Source organism: Chiloscyllium plagiosum, chromosome 48, assembly GCF_004010195.1.
Source record: "Chiloscyllium plagiosum isolate BGI_BamShark_2017 chromosome 48, ASM401019v2, whole genome shotgun sequence".
Taxonomy (NCBI): Eukaryota; Metazoa; Chordata; class Chondrichthyes; order Orectolobiformes; family Hemiscylliidae; genus Chiloscyllium; species Chiloscyllium plagiosum.
Window position 1 is genome coordinate 710,611 of NC_057757.1, and position 7,226 is coordinate 717,836.

The 7,226-nt window shown below is 43.6% G+C and overlaps 1 protein-coding gene across 1 annotated transcript in view; it reads right to left on the bottom strand.

Moving 5' to 3' along the window:
- LOC122544285 (fragile X mental retardation syndrome-related protein 1-like) overlaps positions 1-7,226 on the bottom strand; it is a 75,749-nt gene that overhangs the window by 51,297 nt on the left and 17,226 nt on the right. The window lies entirely within an intron of this gene.

Sequence of the window (7,226 nt, forward strand, 5' to 3'; positions counted from 1 at the left end):
CTCCCCTCAGCGCTGACCCTGAGACAGTTTGGTGCCTTACCTTGGTAGGCAGGGATCATTTCTTCCTGAACACTTGGTGTCAATATCCTGGTGATACCTCGTTGATGTGTAGTGATGTCCATCATTAGCATCAAGATAAAGTTCTGCAACTATGAGGGAGAGAGTGAGTGTATGAGGGAGGGAGAGTGAGTACAGGGGAGTGTGTGTGGGAGTGTGTGAATGAATGAGTAAGAAAGTGATGAGGGAATGAAAGTGGGTGTGTGTTAGGACGTGAGGGAAAAAGTGATAGAGGGAGCAAGTGGGCAAGTAATACTGAGAAAGAAAGAAAGAGAGAAAGAGAGAGAAAAAGAGGGAGAGAGAGAAAAAGAGGGAGAGAGAGAAAAAGGAGAGAGAGAGAGAGAGAGGAAGGGACACACACAGCCCAAGAGACCCATGGCTGTCACTGGCTGGTTACCATGTGGATGTGATACGAGGTAATCTTACCGTGGAGGCTTCAGATGCCAGTATCTATGACACAACCTTATTTGGGATTGTTCATTTACATTACTCAGCTTCTGCTCTTTTACAGACTCCACAATCATTTTCAAAATGGAACTCTCTTTTAAAGCTGACAAAATACAAGGACTGAGTGTTTTTCTAACCTCAGGCATTCCAATAAAAACTTGCACTAATACCAGTACAGCAGACAAAGGCACTTCCCCCAGCCTCCTGCTATCATCACTCACGCTGGCCTGCAAATCAAAAATGACTGGGACTGGGGTGCTTTTTTGAAACCCTTACAACATGGACACATCTTGCTTGAAACCACCTCAGTTTGCTTTCAGTCATAGCTATATCAGTGTCTAAGTTCTCTCATTACCAGTAAGAGGCAGAAACTACATCTTCCATTCTCCCACTTGAATTCACAGCCAAGGACATTGTATGACATGCATCTCTCTGATCCCTGAACAACTGCAAACTGAAAGCCAATTGGACGGCGAGGTGCTCTAAAGATTCGTGCGACTAAATTAAAGTTGACACTGGCAATAAAACACAAAGGAGCCTGAAAGGCAGCAAATAGAAAAGGACTTTTATTGTCTCTAAGAGGCTAGATACAAATTCTAGACATTGTATTAATTTTCTCTGTTCATTTGATTCTTTTATTCACCATCTGTGCTGATATTACAAGGGACGTAGAGGTCAACAAACCACTCACACCTATTTTGTCACGTACATCTGATCAATGAAAAGTATTACCGTCATGTCCACTGATGTCATGGAGTATGTTCAAGACAGAAAGCAATGGATTTCTCGAGACCAATGCCTGAGCCTCCACAATCTGAGGTAGAGAATTCCAAAGATTCAGGAACACCTTTGAAGAAATTCCTCTTCATCCAAGTTCGAAAGAGCGCTCCTTTATTCAGGGATTACATCCCCTGAATGTAGACTTGCTAGCTAGAGAAAACATCCTACCTATATCTACTTTGTCATTCCCTAACAAGATTTGTACTCTTGAATAAGGTCACCAATCTTCAACATCCCATAGAATAAAAGTCCATTTTCCCACGTACAGCCCCAAAACAGCTGACCTTCCATTTTGTTTCCTTAAAACGGGAGGGTACATCCTTCCTTAGGTAAGAGGAACTTTTAAAAAACTACACAATACTCCAGGTGCAGTCTCACCAAGGCCCCATAACTAACAAGGTATCCATTCTCCTATACTCAAAACCCCACCTTGAAACAAGGGCCATGCTAATGAGGAAGCTTACAGACTAGAAGAAGAAGAACATAAAGTGTAGGAGGCCATCTGGCCCCTCGAGCCCTCTCTGCCATTCAAGATGATCACGGCTGATCCTTTCATGGACTCAGCTCCACTTACCTGCCTACTCACTACAATCTTTAATTCCTTTACTTTTCAAAACTCCATCTATCTTTGCCTTAAAAACATGTGAGGTAGTTTGAATTGCTTCACTGGATGGGAAATTCCACAGATTCACAACCTTTTGGGTGAAGTTGTTCTTCCTCAACTCAGTTCTAAATCTCTTCCACCTTATTTTGAGGGCATGCCCCCTGGTTCGAGTTTCCCCCACCAGTGGGAACACCCTCTTTGCTTCCCAGAGTCACGAGAAGCCACAGCCAGCACCACACAACAGCAGGTGGGTTTTAACTTGAAGTCAGTTTTGACCTGCTAACCACCTCCTTCCAGGGGGGGCAAAAACCCACAAATGGCTCAAGTGGTTGACATCTGAAAGTTTGAAATTCTCATCTTGGTTAAATCCCTTGTCTCTTGCCAAGCCCTCTCCATTGCAATGCCTACTTCCAAAGTCAATCATAGTGTTTGGCTTATCAGAAACTCAGACATGAAGCAGCTTCCTTCTCCTGTTACTGATAGACAGTTTCCAGCAGGTTCAGGCTGGGGACCATGGGCAGGCATGCATTCAGTTGCCTGAAATTCCCTTAAACTCGGTTCCTTTACATTTTGAGTAAGCTATCTTAATGGCTCAATGTCAAAAATTTTGTTCCCAGTTGCAGGGCAATGTGTTAAGTGGCGCATATAAATGTGAACTGTTGCTGCTTGTTGGGAGTTAGATTCCATAAACAGGCTAACCGAACCAGATACTGTTAGACAGAAACCTTCCAGCCCCAAAAAGGATTATGCATTACAGTCATGTTTCCAAAATGCAAAGTCTCTCAGTTATCAAAATTATTTAATGCACAGATTAATAATGAAATGTAGCCCTTGGTCAGTCAGTTCAAATAGATTCATTAAGTTGATCAATACAAAAAACTTTAAAGAGACAGCAGTGGATCAGAAGATTAATTCAAACTAGAACCATTCACAAGTTTATCAATCTCCCACAGGAAGTTCATAATGAACACAAATGGATCTTTGAGAAGATGCCCATGTATGAAGTACAGAGAACCATGGCCCCAGGTTTTAGCTCTGTCAAAGTGTTCCTGTTAGACAAAGGAACACAAGGTGTCGGCAACATTAGCCAATCCAAAAGGGCACAAAGCATTCCGTAAAGCAGAACCCAAAGTCCGGAGCTTCAGCCTCCTGGGCATGAGCATGAGAGAGAAAGCTTGGGGTAACCTGGAAGATAGATCACCATTGAAGGGTAAAATGATGGCTCATCTCACCCACAATATGTACAGAGTCAACTGCGCAATAATTTCAAAGTTCAAATTCTAACTGGGGAGCAAAGTTTTAGATAGATAGACAGATACAAAATGAGAGATTGACAGCTCAGCTGCAAGTTGACACCTTTGCGTAAACATAGGCCTTGAGGGGCTAAGACCTGCTGAGCGCCACACTGAAACCCAGATGACAAATTTGCAGTCAAGTGGTAGGTTAGTCTTAAATTACACACCACTGCATTCCTTGCAAATAATTTCAGGAATGCAATTAAGATAGCCCATCCTTCCACGAAAATAAAAGGGAGACTTTGATTTGACACACTGCAGATGTTTAGTAGCAAGTATCACCCGAGTAAACAAATTCAGCCCATGTGCTTTGTCCTTCGAGCTCAGTACCTGGGTATAGGTAAACTGAAAAGGCACTGGGAATGCCCAGATTGGCCAGAAAGGCAGAGGGAAATTGGACTGAACCACTGGTTTGCCAGCACTTGATTTTACAGTGTTCAAGTTATCATGAAAGTTCAGCAAAGCAGCAAAATACAGACAGCATGTTTAATGATACTCAGCTAACAGTGAACATAAGAGGTGCATACCTACTAAATCAGCTTGGCAGTTAGAGAACTGGAGCACCTTAGCCAAGCACGTCAACACTGATATGAGGAATGTGATGAGAACTTGTTCTGCTCTACCCAAAAGATGAAGGGACTCCCATACTATTCCTTTCAAAGTAACAAAGCAAATTAATGCAACAAGGTTTCAAACATCACAATGTCAACACCTGGTGCTCTCTCTTCAGTAAGAGGCAGCGCTAAACCAAAAGCAAAGGATACACAAAGTGCAATCCCAGTTTTTCGCTCTGCAAATCTGGATGGATTAGGTTAGCTTTTTTTGAAGTCAGTCAGTATAGAAAAGCCATTCAAAGCATCCTCAGTACTCAAAATCCAACGAAGCATTAGCTTCCCATTCCCACCCTTCATGATGTGATGGGATGAATAAGCTGTAACAAGCAAAAAGCAGCATTAAATCCAGATGGGAATTACATTTGTTGTGGTTCTGTTCACCGAGCTGGGAATTTGTGTTGCAGACGTTGCGTCCCCTGTCTAGGTGACATCCTCAGTGCTTGGGAGCCTCCTGTGAAGCACTTCTGTGATCTTTCCTCCGGCTTTTGTAGTGGTTTGAATCTGCCGCTTCCGGTTGTCAGTTCCAGCTGTCCGCTGCAGTGGTCGGTATATTGGGTCCAGGTCGATGTGCTTATTGACTGAATCTGTGGATGAGTGCCATGCCTCTAGGAATTCCCTGGCTGTTCTGTTTGGCTTGTCCTATAATAGTAGTGTGGTCCCAGTCGAATTCATGTTGCTTGTCATCTGCGTGTGTGGCTACTAAGGATAGCTGGTCGTGTTGTTTCGTGGCTTGTTGGTGTGGATAGATGCGGATCGTTAGCTGTCTTCCTGTTTGTCCTATATAGTGTTTTGTGCAAGTCCTTGCATGGGATTTTGTACACTACACTGGTTTTGCTCATGCTGGGTATCGAGTCCTTCGTTCTCGTGAGTTGTCTGAGAGTGGCTGTTGGTTTGTGCGCTGTTAGGAGTCCTCGTGGTCACAGTAGTCTGGCTGTCAGTTCGGAAATGCTCTTGATGTATGGTAGTGTGGCTAGTCCTAAGTGCACAAACCAGACATCCCACTCAGACCCATAGTATCACTACCAGGGACACCATCACATAAACTGGCTAAAGAGCTACAGCAGAAACTGAAACACCTGATCAGTGGATCCACACACTCTATACAGTCAACACAGGAATTCTTGGACATCATCAGAAATATACACATAAGACAAGGAAGAAACTATGGTCTCATTCGATGTAATGGCACTGTTCACCTCTATCGACAAAACCCTAGCCAGAGAAACAATAGCCAACCTGCTGGACATACAGAACAGACAACAGGACGGTGAACCTATCAACAAAGACAGCATACTCAAACTACTGGACCTGTGCCTCACAACACACTTCACATTCTACAACCAAATATATGAATAAATCAACGGCACACCCATGGGCTCACCCATCTCTGGACTCATAGCAGAAGCGGTAATGCAAAGATTAGGACAAACAGCCTTACCGCAAATTCAACCCAAACTCTGGGTCAGATATGTGGATGACACCTTTGTAATCATTACAAACACAAAAATAGAGAGCACACACTGGATCATCAACGCCACACTCACAGGAATCCGATTCACTAGAGAGGAAGAAAAGGACAATCAACTCCCATTCCTAGACGTGATGGTACAGAGAACACCTAAAGGAGAATTCACCACAAAGGTATACAGGAAAGCCACACACACAGACCAAGTCCTGAACTATGAAAGCAACCACCCCAACACACAAAAGTAGTTGCATCAAGACACTGTTCAAAAGGGCCACAACACACTGCAGTACAACAAAACTGCAAAGAGAGGAAGAAGAACACCTATACAACGTATTCGACAAAAACTGATACCCGCGCAATTTCATCAACAGATGTCTAAGGGAAAGACAACTGAACGAGGACATGCCGCAACCCAAAGGACTAGCCACACTACCATACATCAAGAGCCTTTCCGAACTGACAGCCAGACTACTGCGACCACTAGGACTTCCCAAATTTCACAGAGGGAAGGTGAAAACTCATCTCCATATCTGAACCAAGACAAGAGGGCCAAGTAAGTGTTTACCACGTGATTTTCTTCTTTTTAAATGCAATCTATCCTAGACCAATGGGCTAGTAACCTTTGACTCCATTAAAGTCAAACCAAGAGGTAGATATTCAATCATTGGATGCTTTTTCCAATTAGATCATAGTTGACCTGCATCTTAACTCTACCCAGCTTAGTTCAGTAACTTAAAAATGTTTGTAATTGACTTTTGTGGGGGTAGGGGAAAGAGAAGAAAAGGAAAACAACAGTTGTGATGCTGCAACAAGACAGGAATTGTACCAAAGGTACATTCAGAGTCGAGAGTGTGGTGTTGGAAAAGCACATGTCAGGCAGCATCCGAGGAGCTGGAAAATTGACATTTCGGGCCAGAGCCCTTTATCAGGGCATTCAGATAACTTTAAATCAACAGGAAGCACAGAGCTTCTAGTTTCTACTGTGACCCATCAGGTTCACGATACCACACAGTGGGAAAGATCAAACCTCTCTACTTTTTTGATGGTTCAAAGGTCTCCGTACTCAATTACAATATTGGAAACCTTTACATTTTTAACACACCATTTCTGGAATACATTTGAAACTGTGAAATAATTTGAAAAGTATGACAGACCAGGCTGGGAATTAATATTTAATCTAGCACAGAAACCACATCAGCTTCAAGGATCCTATGTATTCAAAAAAAATCCAGCTGTCAACTGGAACAGAGAGATTTTAATTGGGTCAAATGGCTGCTTCCTGCAATCTTTCTCTTATTCCTCAAAAGGAAATTCACTCTTCCAAATAAACCCTACTAATTCAGTAATCCAATTCCAGAGATGTTAGCTAGCACTGGTGTCTTATTCGAAAGACATTCATCCAGTTTAGAGACTGGACAGCAGCTGTCACTAAGATAGCTGACAGTTGGAAACTTCAGAATTAGCCTGGTGCCACCATCAGCAGTGAGCCACATTCTATCGTTCGAATCTAGCCCAGGTTCACAGTTGGAGCATAGTACCTGGAAGGTCAGTGGAGATTAGATTCCACACTGTAGGGAAACAGGCCCTTCAGCCCAACAAGTCCACACCGACCCTCCGAACAGCAACCCACCCAGACCCATTTCCCTCTAACTAATGCACCTAACACCATGGGCAATTTAGCCTGGCCAATTCGCCTGACCGGTACATCTTTGGACTGTGGGAGGAAACTGGAGCACCCGGAGGAAACCCACAGACATGGGAAGAATGTGCAAACTCCACATAGACAGCCGCCCAAGGCTGGAATTGAACCTGGGTCCCTGGCACTGTGAGGCAGCAGTGCTAACCACTGAGCCACTGAAAGCTAGCCTGTGATCTGTGGGTTTGGAAGAATAAGCAGTGATCTCTTTGACGCAATCAAAATTCTTACTGGGATATACAATCATTGCAGATGACAGCCCTCT